Here is a 17,795-nt window from a genome sequence, read left to right on the forward strand (position 1 = left end):
TGAATTCCAGTACACATAATTCACAGGTTTAGAATTATATATTTTCTCCATTTTCACTCGTTTGAGTGCTCCACCAATTTTACTTCTACTTCTTATTGGATATTGTCGTGAGTCTAATAGAGGTTTGATAACTTCACGAAATTTTTTAGAATTTGTATTTTTAAAACCATTCTTCAGATGATATTGTTTATATGGAGCATTCGTTATTTTCAATATTTTGGAATATACTTGACGAGTTTCTTCATTATCAACATCTTGTGGATTCTTCAAAAAAATCATATCATACAATTCTGGACTACCTGCGCATTCATATTTTTTCACTTTATTAGCATCCCAAAATGAAATGTTTCCATCTTTGAAATTTACCACTAGACTTCCCATTTTCAGCTTTTGTGTAATTGGATCCATACGTACGCCAAATGTTCCATCATATGCTGGATTTCTAGATTTTATATTATTCAAATGTTTCATCAAAACATCTTCACCACTTTCATTCATAACAGGTGAGATGTCAGGATCCGAGGAATCGATGTGGGACGATGATGGTGTTTCGAATAGAGTTGTTCTCATATCGTCTTGAAGTGTGCTCGTGTCACTATTCACAGATGATACACTACCAAAAGATTGTTTTCTTCCTATTGGAGTACTCATGGGATAATTTGAAGTAGATTGAACAGTTCCATGATTTGGTGATAACACTGGTGATTTAGAAGTAGCGTTTGATGATAAAACATTCAATGGTTTCATTATGGGCTCATACAATCTTTCAAGTGTCGTACGATTTTCAATATTATCATTCTTGATAGAGTTGAATTTCTGCCTGACAGCTTCTGTTGTCTCTACTAGTTGACGTTTCAAATTTATTTCATTGTTTTTATTTTCAGGATCTTTTTTTGTATTCATAATGCCCTTTTTTTTGAATTAAAGCTTAATTCGTTGGTGAAGTGACCACTACAATATTCAGTGATCGAATAAGTTCCAAAAACAAGATCATGGGTATATAAAACTATCGAATCCTTTGCGATATCTACCTTCATCTATTTTTCTATCCTTATCAATGACTAGAAATCCATATTGGTCCTCCCAGCATTTAACACACATCAATTGGAATTGTTTGAATGTTACATCGGGTGAAACATGATCTGAATAAATGTGATGTAAATTCGTCTCATCTTGTTTGAACATTATAATGAAATTGGTATTGTCACGCACTAACTGTTTGGGTACCCGTGAATATGTCTGTGCTAGATAAAAACAATCAACATCCTTATGACGTCCCATACAGAAATATGATCTAATAATATCTTGCTTTTCACATATTACATCATCGAAAATGAAAACAGAATTAGGCTTAGCGTCGGAGGGTTCCACTATTTCTGCATTATTGCTGAATGTATAAAAACCTAATCCTTTTATAGGTTCCAAAACACTTCGCAAGTACTGATATTTAGGTTGATTGAGTGATTTCGAATAGAGATACACATTTCTAAATCTCAGTCCTTGTGGATGTGTTAATAGTGATATCATTGCATTCGTCTTTCCACAATTTGAAGGTCCTATAATGAGTCCTCGAACTGATGATGGAAGTAGTGGACCATGTCTGAATACCCTTTGTCCATTCAATCCACAACCAAATTTCTCATCTAGATTATCTACAGCAAACTTTTCTTTCTGTTTTACAATGCGCATCGTGCCGTGGTTGGAGACTATATAAATGTTATTAGCTTATTCATTTCAATGTGTACCATCAAACGATACGGACGTATTGAAAGTGATCGTAAAATTAAAAGAGGTTGTGGTTTTGTTAATGATTTAATAAACAAACTTCCTTTCGAATTACATCTACCGGAGGTTATCAATACTGTGGACCGGGTACAAAATTGAAACAACGTTTAGCTCGTAACGACCCTGGAATCAATAAATTAGATATTGAATGCAAAAAACACGATATTCAATATTCTAAGCATCCATCCGATCTTGCAGCAAGACATTTAGCCGACAAAGAACTTGAATACAGCGCTTGGGATAGGGTTAAATCGAAGGACGCGAGTATTGGGGAAAGAGCAGCTGCATTACTTGTCACCAACATTATGAAAGCGAAAAGACATATGGGCATGGGTTGTAGTACCAATAAGAAAAAATGTAAGAGGAAACAAACGAAGAAAAATAAAATTAAAAAAGTTGCATTTGGTGCTGGGATAGTCCATAAAGTGCGAAATGTATTGAAGAAAGCTGGTGGGAATCAATTTGTGACGAATAATAGCAAAAAAGCTATCACTGTGGCATTGCAGGCGGCACGTAAATACCTTAAAGCTGCCGGTGGAAAGAAGAAAATCCGCACACCACGCATAATTCCTGTTCCCAAGATCGGTGGACTTTTACCATTGATACCAATTTTTGCTGGACTATCCGCACTAGGAAGTTTGGCGGGAGCTGCTGCTGGTATTACCAAGGCCGTGAATTCGGCAAAAGCCAGCAGAGCGGCTTTAATGGAAGCCAATCGTCACAATAAAACCATGGAGGCTGTAGCATTAGGCAAACGCGGAAGTGGAATATATCTCAAACCATACCGTAAAGGTTTAGGACTATATTTAAAACCATACAAAGCCACAAACAAAACAAAAAACTAATTGAACCCCTACCTCAGAGGCCTCTTACTGATCTCGATCTCAGTTATTATGCACAAAAAATGAAAATTCCACATTTTCGTGGTGTTTTTATGCGTGATAGATTACCATCTTCAGGTCCAAAACAAAACGAGACAGCTATTGTTAATTTAGATGGAATAAGTGGACCAGGAACACATTGGGTGGCATATAAAAAATGTGGGAAAGAAGTCACATATTTCGATAGTTTTGGAGATCTACCCCCACCATTGGAATTGACTCGATTCTTTCGAAAATGTTCGAATGTAAAAATCAAATATAACTATGATCGACAACAGAAATTTAATACAGTTCTCTGTGGTCACTTGTGCTTGCAGTTTCTCTCTAAATAATTTTCCAAATAAAAATGGATTCAACACCAAAACTGGATCGGGAGGCTATCAAGGGAATGGGGTTTTCACTTAGAATGTTTTCAAAATATGGTACCTTGAAAAAAATGGATAAAGTGATGCTTGCAAATATGCCTAAGGAAGTGATACTTGCATGTGTTGCACATGAGATTGCATATGTTTGGGAAAAGTTGCCTAAGCATCTGCAAGATGACATCGATATAATGAAACATAGATATTGTTATGAGCACCACCACCACGATCAAAATTCAGAATCGGATGTTAATGACGGTCCTATACCTCGGAAATCTATGTGTTGTATTTGTAATATAGAGGATGTGAATATTGGTATCAATAAAAATGATACTTATTACAATACAACACCTTCCAAAAAGTGTAAATTGTCTCAAATGTGCTGTTGCTGTGTACAATAATAAATTGAAATGTGTTTCAAAATATTCATCAGTCATGTCACGAAAGTTCGAGCTACAAGCTGTCGGGACAAGTGTCTTGAGTGCGGATTTTTTTCCACCAATTGAATTGGATAGGAACAGTCGTTATGGATTAGGACTTTTGGGATTCTATGGATGCAATACAATCAATAATATAACTGAAGCTAATAACTTAGTTAGTTTTAGAATCAGTAATGACAACTCATCGATACCCCAAAAGTTGACAATTGAAATTCCATGTGGTGCTTATGAAATAGAAGAGATCAATGCCGTCATACAGAAACATATCATGTTCAGATTGTTTCATGATAAAAAACCAAATGATGTCGTTGCAGATGATATTTTCTATCTACACGCCAATAATAATACATTCAAATGTGAAATGCGATCCAAATATGAAATTGATCTGACACATCCAAATTCAATAGCAGAAATGATGGGGTTCGCTCATGAAATATTTCCACCAAATCAGATACATGAATCATCATTACCAATAAACATTACAACTGTGAGACTTATCCGCTTAGATTGCAATATAATATCTGGTTCATATATAAATGGTGAAGAATCCCACATTCTTTTCTCATTCGATATTGATGTTGAACCTGGCTACAATCTTACTAAAGAACCACACAGTATTATATATATGCCTGTCAGTCCAGAAGGTCGTCAATTGATTCACAACATTACAGTGCGTATTTTGGATGAAAAAAATAACCTTATCGATTTTGGAAGTGAAGAAGAGATTTTCATTATTTTGGAATTGAAGAAAATCGAATAACTGTTGTTATGGGTTTCATTTATAATAGACAAAATCGCATTGAACAATCCCAAACGAGTTGCACTATCAAAAAGAAAGGTGTGCATAAAAAGAAGCTCATTCCACAAGTGTATGCTAAACAGTTAGCACATAACGCTCTGTCTGTGAGTGATCTTAAATTTTTGAAATCGATTGGATTGAAAGTGAGAAAATAACAATGGTGCTCGAAACAAACAATGAAAAGTTGAATATATTCAATGAACCAGTGCTCGATCATTCTCTCATAAGTTTACATGAGCACACATATAAGCCCTATGGATCACCGCTATTCAGGAATTCGGATGAAATCAGAATTGCAATCAATAATCAAGATGTTATACTAGATATTGCCGAGAGCTTCATTTACATAGAAGGTAAATTCACCCCCAAAGATGTAGCGAAAACATGCTATCTCTCGAATAATGCAATTGCATTTCTCTTTGACGAAATTCGTTATGAAATGGGAGGTGAACAAGTGGCTGTTGTTAGAAAACCTGGGATAACATCTACAATGAAAACCATGATATCATTTGGACAATCTCATGCTAACACATTATTGACATCTGGTTGGGGACTTTCACAATTGAAGCAAGATATCTTGGATACAAACAGTCATGTTTTTAGTGGAAAACTACCACTGAAATATTTGATGGGTTTTGCTGAAGATTACAACAAAAGTATCTTGAATGCCAAACAGGAATTGATTTTGATTATCGCTCGATCATTCAAAAACTCATATATAGGTGAGGTTGATGCTGATTTGGAAATAAATAAAATCGAATGGAAAATAAGGCATATTGTACCAGATGATAAACACAAGCTCAAACTTTTGAGTAGAATAAACAAAAGCGGTCTGAATGCCAAAATCAAGTTGGCGTATCGTATGTGGGACCTCTATGAACTACCATCATTACGTGGGACTTCTTCAGACATATGGGCCATCAAAACAACTAACGCATTGGAAACTCCTCGTTTTGTCATCATCGCATTCCAAAGTACTACCACATCTGAAGATAGAACACAAGATATTACAAAATTCACAACTGCTGATATCAATAGTATTCGAGTATACTTGAATTCTGAAGTTTATCCATATGAGCGTTGGAATTTGAATTTCGATAAAAAACTTGATGCTCCTGCTTATTATGCTTTTGAGAGTTTCCAGCGAAGTTATTATGATAAAGATATGAGTGAACCTCTGATGGACATTGGACAATTTAGAGAGAATCCACTATTCGTCATCGATTGTTCCCATCAACCGAATGCAACAAAATCATCAACTATTGATATAAAGATTGAGTTTGAGACGAGGAAGACCAAGTTTCCAGACAACACTAAAGTATATGCATTAATTTTGCATGATACAGTTTTAACATACAATGCATTGGATGGTTCAGTTCATAGCAGATATTGACACTTTTTTTTTCACTCTATCATGTACTGTTTTATGATCTTTTTTTTTTTTTATTTGTAACTGACTTATATCATGTATTGTATTTTATATCATATTTATTGTTTTGTAATCATTTTCTATTGTATTTCATCAGATTTAAATAAATAAAACATGAAAATAATACAAAGTTTTTTATTTGACATTATTTATGATTCACAGGAACATACAGACTATCTAAAATAACTTCTTCCTCATAATCATCATTTTCGCGACCATCTTCAATTTCCTCTCGATTTTCATCATTCAATTCAAAGTGATGAATAATCCATTCTGGCAAGTATGGTTGGAGGCTATACAGGAATCTTCTTAGGTTCAGTTCAATCATAACCTCACAAAGTTGCCACAATTCCAATTCATTATCCAAAAATTTGTTGCAAACTTCTGCACCACTCCAATAGTTCTCAGCATCACGAAGGCATAATTCGATTTGTTTTTCATCATAGCATACACTCATATCATAAACGCTTGCATGTTCGGCTCCATCACCCAACACCTTCAATTTAGACGACAAATGTTGAACCGATGATTTGAGATCTACAATATCGACCCAATCTTGACTTGCGTACTGCATCCACATCTTTAAATGGTGGAACTGAAATCGAACAAAAAAAAAAAACAATAAGCAACCTCCAATTTTTCAGTGATATAATACTCACATTCCCATTTTACTTGTAGTTACAAAGTGAGTGTATTCAACTAAGTTAGTAATGTTTATATTTCCATATAATTATCATCTAATATATGAATATTAATAAAACAATAAGAAATTCATTATAATTACTATTATTATTCAATCATATTGAATTTGACTAGAGTTATCGTTTTCACACCAAAAAAACTTTGTAAGCTATGACCTAAAGAAATTCACTATAAATTATTACTATTATTCAATCATATTGAATTTGACTAGAGATCGCGTTTTCATGCCAGCAAAACTTTGTTGGCTCTGTCCTAAATACATCATCGTATATTTACCACCTGATGAGTTGATACAAGATATATCGTCATCACTGAATTGCAACGAAATACGTTTTGGTAGCCATGTTTTAAATAATTTATCATTGCTCACATCTTGCAAAGTTAATAAAATTGATTTACCAAATCGTGTAGAATAAGTTGACATATTTTTAATTATGTACACTTCATCAATTGGCAATGATGATAAGGCCTTTTGCTCTAGTATTTCAACCTCCTGTACAATCAAATTATTAATTTTATTCAAGTCTACTTTTGAAACGGACATGATGAAAATATATATGAAAATATAAACAATTTCCAACAGACAAATACACTCACCGTCTTCCTTCTATTACGAACTGAATAACACTCTACCAATTGCTAACTGCTGCAGATATATTCGTCTACTGATTTCATAGTGTGCCAGGCATTTCTTTTATATTAAACAGTGTGAGTCACCCCCACCATGAAACCGTGAAAGATTCACATTGCTAGTTGCTATCCACTAGAGATGCCTGACGTCACAGCCAAGCCCATCTCCCAACTTGATGCGATAACAGTTGCCGGTACGAGCAAGCAGTGGTCGTTGCGGTCTCGGAGAGGGTAGACGCTAGGCAAACAGTCCTCGGCTGCCGTTGTGTCACCATGGATAGCGGGGCTAGAGCGAACCTTCATCGCTTCAGGAGAGGTGAGGGCAGACCGATGAATACGCATTACTCTGCCACACGTCGTGGAGTGAACATGTCGCTCTCTAGCCGTTGAACGGTTATTGCTGTGACGTCACTCCACTACTAACTTGGTGCCCTAACACCGATGGAGCATTTATTACTTGGAGGATCTTCGAAGTATGCAGACGTATGTTTGTACATAGACAAACAAGCACATGATGAAACCCTGTACCGTGCATTCTCCTACACACACACATAAACACACAAAATCTCATATGAAAAAAAAATCTGAACGATCCATGCACCAGACACTTCAAGGTCACAACGCCTTGACTTCACTGCACAACAAAAAAAACTTCACCAAACAACAACCAATAAAAAAAGCAATTAATACGTCATAGTGGTGGGGGGAGGCCGAGAATCAGCTGTAAACAACTACTATATTGCAATAACTAGCTACGATTCTTGATTTACTAGTATATTAAAGCCACATTAAAATGTTTTCATATATATTTCAATTACATATTTTTTATAAATATTTCAGTACCCAACAATAATCCCAGGGATCACAAAATATTATTATTGACGGCTCACAAATTTTTTCGTCTCATAGTTACCAACCTTTCAGATGTTGAAGGGTTCTGCATGAAGAATCTTCAAATTGGTTGCAGGGTAACGCTGTTATCACGACAGTAAATTGTTTATTATTTGAACTAGAAAATAGCTCTGACTAAAAATATGACAAGAAATATACTATAAATGATAAAACAACCTCACACTCGTTGAACTCTAAACCCTTTTGACTTTATATTTATTACAATGCACAGCCATACTGAAACGTCCAAAAAAATGATAATATAAAGTTATGTGAACAAATTCTGTTCAAAATCACCTCCTCTTAAAAAAATCATTTCTTTGAAAAGTCCTCGGTCGGTGATTCAATTTTTACCACTCGTACCATAAACCGCTTCAATGAAAAAGTATTTTCTTATGAGTACACTTGAATTCGAAGGGTGTGAGTACTTACCGAGGTGCCATTCTATGATGTCTGCCTATTCTTTTGCCACAATTCTTTTTCTTACATTAACCATGCTCATTGGTTCTTTAACTACCTGTGTATGAGACATTTTATATGTTCAATCTGTATATCCAGATTTGACAAGTATTTTTTGAATTTAGAAATTATCAGTTGACTTTGTATATTTTTGTTCATTCAGATCATAATCCGTAACTGTTTTGCAGCATTAAAAGTTTCTAGACGATTTTCGAAACCGTGTTTCAGTGTTAAAACTGAAGTATTTGACATTCGTAGGTGAGAGGGTAACTTATTCTAATGAATCTGTGACAACCTGATTATCGAAATGATGATTTCATCTTTCAGAAGCAGAAGATATATATTTTAACGTGAGCTCAAGAAGTTTTCAAATCAGTTCAGGCTTCTAAAAAAATATGAAAATGAGTAGAATGGCATCAAAGTCATAACAGTATTGGAATCTGCGTTTAAAAGTCATATAATAAAAATGATTTCGCTTTGAAGGAAATATTGACTTGACAGAAAAACTCCTCAACGATGTCCTGATGAATTTTAATAATGAGGAAGGTGATTTATCTCCTAGCGAATTAAATTGGGAGTAATAACCGAAAACGTGACTATATAGTGTATGAGTATTCAATGATATTATATTACACTCAAAAGGACACAATAGAAAAGCTGTATTGAACCATTTTGATGAATATTGGTTCGTCCGTGCTTCGTCTAATTCGAGCTATGAATCTCATGTTTACAGGTTGAACCTTATTAAACCTTGGCTGGCAAAAGTTAGGAATTTTGAGGGTTTTCATTCGTTATGGGGAAGAGTAGTTAACGGAGAAACTGGTTATAACCCATATTTCAACTTCAAAGTTAAATTATTGAAAATCCACTTTTTGATACTCGGCACTGAGCATGGGAAATAATACTTGTTCTCTTTTTTGCATTTGTCCTCCCCGTTTAAACTCCCCCGTCCGAGCTTCGAACTTAACGGTATATGAACAAGATCGGAAAAGGATAAAAACATGAAAGGCGAATAAACGAAATTGTTTTCCTATTCTGTTGTGTCGTTGACCCGTAACGTCGGCAAAGGACCATATCGAATCCAGATTGGAGCGGAGAAAGATGCGGCATAGGATAGACGGCAAGGAAAACAGGATGGAGTCAGGAGCGAATCGGCTAAAACGTCGGATGAGTGAACCTGCCTGGTGGATAAATGAAACATCCTTTAATTGAAATTCTTGAGGAAAACTGGCATAAAGCGGTTACAACTGTGAGAGGTTTGCGAAAGTTTGTTCTTCTTGGAGGAAATTTTAGAACTAATTGCTTTTTTTAATATCACTTATGCATGTACCGTATTTGTAAAATTCAAGTCTTGACGTACACTTTTACTTTTGGATATCTTCAAAGAAAGGAGTCCACAAATCACATGATTGTGGCGGCCAATTAACATCTCCACGACATGAAATAACACGGCCATTGCATTTCTCGCGCAAAAGAGCTATTGTTTCGTTGGCTGTGTGGAAGTGGCATCATCCTGTGGGAACCACATATCATCCAGGTTCATATCCTCAATTTCTGGCTAGAAGGAGTCCGTTATCATCTCATGATAGCAAACACCATTCACGGTAACTGCTTAGACGACCTCATTTTTGAAGAAGTACAATTGTGTACCTACCTCTCCATGGTTGAATTTGTCAAACAGTGAAACAAAGAGATGTCGAATTACGTTGGGCAAAACTTGACGTTGAGGTGTGACTCAAAATTAACATCGTGCATCATAGTTGGACCACCCTATACATTATAATAAACCAGCCCACCCGTTCAGCTTCCTACCGTCTGGAACCTCTGGCATAGAATCCAAAACCAGCACTTTTTTCAAACACCAGAACTGCAATACTCTTCTTGACGCGCGTTTTACCATCTCCTAAATATTGTTTTTACGAAGCACGAATTTAGGGCCTACTAACACGACCATACATACTCGTACTTTGTAATTTCCAGTTATTTTATAAATATTATAAGAAAGAAAACTCAGTCATTAGAAGATTTTATCTTTCAAACAGTAAAACGGTAGCTCGAGAGCCAAAACAGGAGATCTACTGCAACATTGAACACGGCGCTCCTCTTAAGCGATTTCTTCTTCATCTGCAGTGGCTTCATTCGCAATATTCTTAAGTATTATGGCAATATGAATTTTTTTGTTTATATGTTGTCACAGGAACTTTTTATGTAGTATCACATGTTTAAAAAAATTTATACAGGATGAAAAGTACAAAGTGTAACCTTTTTTGCAGAATGAATATAAAACAAGCACTGTTTCCATAGATCACTTTTCTCGACACGCGTTCAACTAATCAAGTTGGCACCATAAGGAAATGAAATTGACAGTCTAGTTCATATCGTGGAGATGACAAACTGGTTGGTGAACGAAACCTGAATTTTTTCAGCAATTTTTCAATCGGTGATGTTCATTTTACGAGTATATCGAAAACTTCAAATCTCTACGTTATTTCTAGAATTTGATGATTTTCCGGTTAGCTTTATAATAACAACTCTGATGATTGTTCGAATTATGATGATTTTTGTTAAAAACCATTTTATTTTTCACACAAGTTTAAAAAATAATACCCCAATCATTATTTTTGAATAAAATTAATAATAATAATTTTGGAATAATATTTTTTCAAATATTGAATCAGTATTTGTGAAAAATTCATTTTGAGTCACATTGAAATCTCAAAGATACACTCACTTGGGTCCTACCTATCTATACAGACCTATTTTGTTCAGGTGTTCTCGTATCCAGTGTGTAGCCCTGTAATTATTCTGAGCCGATCCCTGCTGGGTTGAAGCAGTTTTTTATTTCTTTTTTTACATTGTTCTTCATGATGGTTTATCATTGTGTGATTCCAACTGTATTTTCCAAGTACTCTACATGTTTTTTATGGACAAATTTTCTGATTTGGCTCCGTATCTGAAGTTTAGATACCTTTACAGCTGGTTCAGGGTCCGTGATTTCCACATAACTTTAATCTGTTTAGGTCCATCAGTTCTTCATGGCATTACCAGACGTTTCGATGCCACTTTTAGGTTCATCAGTGCTCTGAATGCATCCTGGAGTTTTAGTAGTCGTAATAGTGAAAGTGGTGATATCCTAATGATGCCAACTTGAATGATGAAACGCATGTCGAGAATTATGTTTTAGTTTTGGAGAAGAAGATAATACTTTATATTGTAAAATACAAGATACTTTCAAAAGTATTGATTTGATTTGTAAACTATTTCTTCAGTATTTTCCAGGAAAAAAAAACGACATTATGCATCTATTATTTGCTGGAATATGCAACTTTTCTCCAATATAACTCTTATCTATATATTCTCGATGTAGATTCAAAGCCAGTCCCTCAACTCATAAAGTACATGTTTCGATTTTGTGGCATATTTCCTTTCCAGCCCTAGTACGGCCCTAGACATGTTTTCGCCATCGGGTCCATCCTACCTCAGGCAACTTTTTCAACTCAATAAAAACTGTCGTTTGTTTGCAATAGAGTTTGAAAAGTTCGTCGACTTTAACGCACAGGGTGTTTTTGATCGATCGACAATAACTAAGTTGAAAACTGTGTCAAAGATATTTCATGATTCTTATTCGAGGATGAAATTTATCGTCTATTTGATGATGAGTCGGAAAAAGACGTGCTTATTGCGATCTGGAGGGATTTAGTGAACTTTGTAATCAAGTAGTTGTAAATTTATAATAAGTAAACAAGTTCGTATTATTATCTAGTAGGCGATCGACAATACATTGTAGAATCAACTGAAACTTGGCTTTAACTTAAAACCTAAGGAAATTTTTGTTTCCACACCCCATACCTGAGGGGTTCAACATGGCCTGCCAAGATGGTGTTCTACCTTAGTCTACCGTAGTCGCATAATGGGTATGAAAGTTCTTGACACCAGGTGCAGGATCTACCACGAGGCGCCAGGTATTTCCTCGTACTTCGGGGGGAAATTGAATCCGTTGCGGGGAATAAGAAGTGACAAATTCATTGAAATTATTCATTCCCCACTCTGAGGCTGATACAAGCTAATAAGCCTAATGTAGTCATTCTCTACCACCAAAGATGGTATTCATCGTATAGTTTTCAGCTCTGGGAGAGACGAATGCCGTCTGAAAAGAGGAGAAAAACAGATTATTTATCAAGATTTTTCGCAAATTCTATTCAGACCACTCTGTCTCTCGAATCTCAAAAGCATACCGTCTTGACGCAGTAAGGCAAAAATCTTGGCCGGACAATTGCAGAGGGCTGTCATCCTTGACTCATTCTCTGACGCAGTGATCACTCACCTCACGGTGTAGGATCGTTATTGCTTGGTAATAATGCCTTTCGAACGTATCGGGGTTTAGGTGACAGGGCTGGACCAGCGCAACCTTGGCTGTAATCATAGTAATAAAAAAACAGGGAGGTAATGGACTTTCGGTTTGGAGTGTCTACTTGACTGAATTGTACTGGATGGGGCCTATAAAGCCATCAGGAGTTCGGATCCCCTTCTCTACATGGTTCGCGACCATGTGAGAGCAGGAATTGAAGCATTTCTCTTCGGGGCAGCTACCCGAGAGGTTCAGTGGTCGAGTGGGCTGAAGTCGGAAACTGGGAGGTTCATCATGGCCTGCCAAGATGGCGTCTGCAACAACTTAGGTGTTGCCAACTGGATGAACTATAAAGTCGCTACACATGAACCAACATTCCGCTAGACTGCTTCATATTCCGCTACGCTTGTATATCTGACGCAATCAGTTCGCGCATGCGCCCTATTCAAAATTAAATACCACAGAACTTACAGTTTGTAGTTTGTGTACCGTTCAGATACCACAAAACTGAACTGTCACTAATTGTCACTAATTTTCAACCGCGCAACTCAGTAGATGGTACCTAATTTTCTAAATTTACAGCAGTTAATTTTTGAAAGCTGTCGCCTCGATCAAACATTTCATAGCTTGGAATAATGATTTTGAAAAGTAAAAATGAATATCAATTTGTTCACATACGAATAGTTACTCTGAAATCTTGAACGATCATTCGCGACAGATCTAATCCACCCTTTCAAGTTGGAATCAGACAAACAATGTTGAGAAAAATTTTGTTTTCGAGACTTTTTGTATTTTTTGAACATGTCCCGTTCCATTCAATTTCAAATGTGGTAGGTCTTTCGCTCGAGCTACAATCAAATGAACTATCTTCCATTTCCACTGTAGTTTGTTCCATATAATTCATAATACTCGAGACAGTCGAGACTTGTAATTCCAAGATATTGGAGGTTACATGGTTTATGATAGTAATGAAAATATCTAAAAATATTCTTCTTCTCTTTCACCATGTAATGAATTCAGCTACTAAGACTATAACGTATTGACTGTACATTCAATTATTCAGCTGTCAGCTTCTTGTGCTACCTACTTCCATATTTTTTTCAATACTGATTATTTGTAAAAAGTTCCGCTACTTTATGTTCAAATCCGCTACACCGCTACCGTCATGTAAATTCCGCTACAGTAGCGGAATTCCGCTACGGTTGGCAACTCTGCGGAACTTAGTCTACCGCAGTCGCGTGATGGTTATAGAGTTTCCTGACACAATTTACCCCACGAAGTAGAGAGTGCTCATTGGTTGATAATGCTGGTGCGCCTGGTCTTCGGGAATAGGGCCTGATCCGCGCAACCTTAGGGAAAAAATGATGCTGATAATGATCATCTTGATAATAGTTCTTGTGGAATATCAAAAATATTCAGCTATAGCCCTTTTCCATTCTCTTATTGAATATTAACAGGACACATGATTCTCTGACCCAATAATCACTTTCCCCATGGTGCCCTCCGAAAGAATCGAGGCTGCGGGAATAGAACTCTATCAGAGCAACCTTCGAGATAATAATAATAATAATTAATATTATTATTGTGGAATATCAAGAACACAAATTGTAATTTGGCTATAGCCGTTTTTCCATTCCCCCATTATCATTATATACAGTGCTCATCAACTACTAACTCAAATAAAACGCTAATAGATACAGTTCAATGAATTGAGATTTTGGAAACCGAAACTTTCAACAAAGTAGTTTTGAGCTGAAAACCTAAAACATAATCACCCAACTAGGTAGAAACATAAATACCAATCACGATCGGGAAAAAGCTTTCCATATCTTGGGCCTAAACTTCTCAATACATTGCTTGATCATATAGAAAATGAGGACTCTGCGAATCGATTCAAAAAAACTAAAATATGTTGTTCGAAACACAATTAAAAACTTTTTCCACTTCAGATAGGCAATGGGTTGAAATCAAAACAATATGTCTGTTATGTTTTTCTTAAACAGAGAAAGAGACTAAATCAAGAACAATAGCTGCACATAGGAACATAGCTGAAAACAACCGGTTTTCTTCAAACATAAGCGATCAAACATAGTTTCAGACAATATTTCACCAAGTCAAAATCTATGAAAACTCAAAGTGTGTGCTGGATCGTTCATAAAGCACAAGCTGCGTATCGTATTATGTATACCAAGAACAGTAATCAATATTCGGTGAAATATTGCAAAATTGAGAAATATAATGGCTAAAACTGGTCCATGGCACTAGACTTCTGGAAGTGTGAAGAACGGTGATAAAATGAATACGATCCATTGTTAAATTCTTTAAGAACCATTTTCTTCAAATTCACAGTTCGAATGAGTGAAATTGTCTAAAAAGAAATGAATAAGTTAAATGTAGTTAGTTAAATCATTGTGTCAATGACAATGACTTATTGTGAAACGAGTAAAAGTGTACATTTTTCGAAGTTAATACATTAAGTTTGCTTTAGCGAATAAGTCCCCTGATTGTTGTCAATTAAAATAGCAAAACGTGCATAACAGTCCTAGTGGGCGAAAAAGTTTGTTGATAATGTAACAACTCACGATATTACAACCAACGTCCCTGAAGGAACGAACTTTCAATGGTTCATCATATTCCGACGTCGGATAATGGAAAAAGTCGTAAATTGATGGAAAATGTGGACGTCGCGTCGGGGCGGCGCCAGTTACGCTAGATACAACTACTAGACGCCCGCCGTCGCGACGTATCATAGGAGATAACATCGTGAAAATCTAGGACACTGTTGCCACACGTTTAGAGATATGACAATTTTTTTTACAATGAATTTTCTGGAACTATTCAGAAAAATTATAAGAAAATTACGAGTACAAAAGAAACAATTTTTGTGTCAAAGATATTTAATGGTTTTATGCTGAACGTTTCATTCACAACTGCGACATAATCAAAGGCGAAGAGGAAACGGAAGGTATGCTCAAGTTGTCCTCACAGTAAAAACTGCATCATTCAGGGTAACAGAGTAACCAAAGTGTCTAGAAATGATTCACATGAATATTTTTTTATTTCTTGCATCTCAAGGAGCGTAAAAATTACTACTAGTTTGCCATTTTCTCCACGATGCTTTATCTAGGCAATTACAATAACTTACTAGTGGTGCATACCTAGCCTTTAAACAATCTTTCCGTGGGTTTTTTCACTTGAGAAAACATTATATTGTGGCTTTGTCAAATTTTCTTGGTTTTATTGAATTCGCTACATGAATTTGCATTCCAGTTGAGTTTTTTTGTGTCTAGAAACATGTGAAATATAAAAATAATACAAATTCTTTCCTAATCTTCAGCATTTTTAGACAACACAAAACTTCTACCTATGAAAAACAAAATGGGGATAAATACACTATGGTATATTTATACTAAACCTGAATTGTTGGAACAACTCTGAAATCTCTATAGAGTCGTTCAGAAAACTGACAAATGACTGATCACAATAACCGTTGAGTTTTCCTTATATTTTTTCTTGTTGACAATGCAATCCGACAATTCTACAATATTTCTTTTCGTTTACGTTCGGAACAGTTTCACAAACGCGCTTTTGAATGGGTCAGGTATACATTTTAATCCGCTACTTTGTGTAGTTGACACGATTTACTAATTCCTTTCCTGAATGATATTTTTACAAGAGATTTTTTGTACTTTCACACCTAGCTCAGAAGGAATGGTTATGTCGCGTCTCTTTGAGATAAAATGAACTGTTTGTATAAAACCGGCGTTTGAGAGTTTGCAATAGAAAAATTAATGTCAGATCGTCAGGTGTAACAAAAAAAAGAAGTTCTGGTTTCTTTATAAGGAATGAAAGCAGTCATGTGATTTTTTTCATATATTCAACACTACATCACTACAAAAACTATCGAACGGATTTTCATACGTTTTTCGCTAATTGACGAATTAATTCAAGATGAAAGTTTATATGTATGAATCATTGATGAAACAATTCACTACATTATGTTTTTCTTTTATAGGTCCTCAGAAAATTTCGCCAAAACATATGCATGTCTATGTTTTGAGAATAGCTTATTAAAGCTACTTAGATGGATACGGTATTTATCCCCATCAAATTAAGGTAAAAGTATACTAGATACTTTAGGCATTTCATGCACATCATAATTGTCTTTCACATTATTCGATTTGAATTAATATCTTGGAAGGCGCAAAGTTAAAACTATCGCGCGACAAAATAAGTTACAGCGGTCTGACAAATCGATACGACACTAGTGATAAAGAAAAATTTCAACTGTTTTGAATGTGTTTTGCGTGCTGAATCATTTTGAAGGTTAACGTCACATTCAGTTTTGTATTATCTTCAGCTAGATGTGTACTTATCTATTTTGAAATTGATATCGATAGTTGGAATATCACAATTTCAATGACATTTACTTTTTCTACAAAAATTCAACCTTCATGGAGTTTTCGCTCTGGACGAGAAAATCCGCAATGAGTAATGAATAGCAGAATATCCAAATAAGGAACATCCAAAGTCGTTTTCTGAGAATGAAGTAAGGAATTCCTCAATTCCGGTCCTGTTATATCGTATATATGCTAACGATTTAATCAATTTTTATCATAATTTTTGAACGTCCATGTATCATGGGTATGCCGATGACATTAACTCACTCATAAGACCAAATAAAAATAAGGTTCACAAAAAAGTATGTGAGTTGTTGATATAATCAGGAATAGGTTAACGAAGCACGCGTTCAGAGTCTGTAGTTTTGTTCTGGTGTGGGAAAAGTGTTTTCAATGTTTACTCCTCCTAAATCGATTGAAGATTTTTTCATACAGAATAAACAAATAAAAAGTGTCGATATCAATAATTGGTAAAAAATAAAATCGAACGTATTCTATTATTTCTGGGTGATTTTCGTGTAAATGTACTTTACTTCGCAATTAGTCCAACAGGGTTGATTCTGATCATCTTGCTGGCTGGCTATTCAGTAGGTTCCCCTCTGTCAATTCACCAAATACGAAATACATGGAGGTATTCCCGATTTGAAATTACCAAATGCGGCACCTCTC

The 17,795-nt window shown here is 35.5% G+C and overlaps 2 long non-coding RNA genes across 3 annotated transcripts in view; both read left to right on the forward strand.

Moving 5' to 3' along the window:
• Positions 1–17,795, forward strand: part of LOC141486454 (uncharacterized) — a 427,453-nt gene that overhangs the window by 164,784 nt on the left and 244,874 nt on the right. The window lies entirely within an intron of this gene.
• On the forward strand, positions 8,492–9,739 carry LOC141486410 (uncharacterized). Its single transcript, XR_012467818.1, has 2 exons — positions 8,492–8,636; positions 8,706–9,739. It is a non-coding gene; the product is annotated as an uncharacterized lncRNA (long non-coding RNA).

This window comes from Leptinotarsa decemlineata, unplaced genomic scaffold (assembly GCF_025532065.1).
Source record: "Leptinotarsa decemlineata unplaced genomic scaffold, Ldec_3_MD MMD2_tig00026354_RagTag_RagTag, whole genome shotgun sequence".
Classification (NCBI taxonomy): Eukaryota; Metazoa; Arthropoda; class Insecta; order Coleoptera; family Chrysomelidae; genus Leptinotarsa; species Leptinotarsa decemlineata.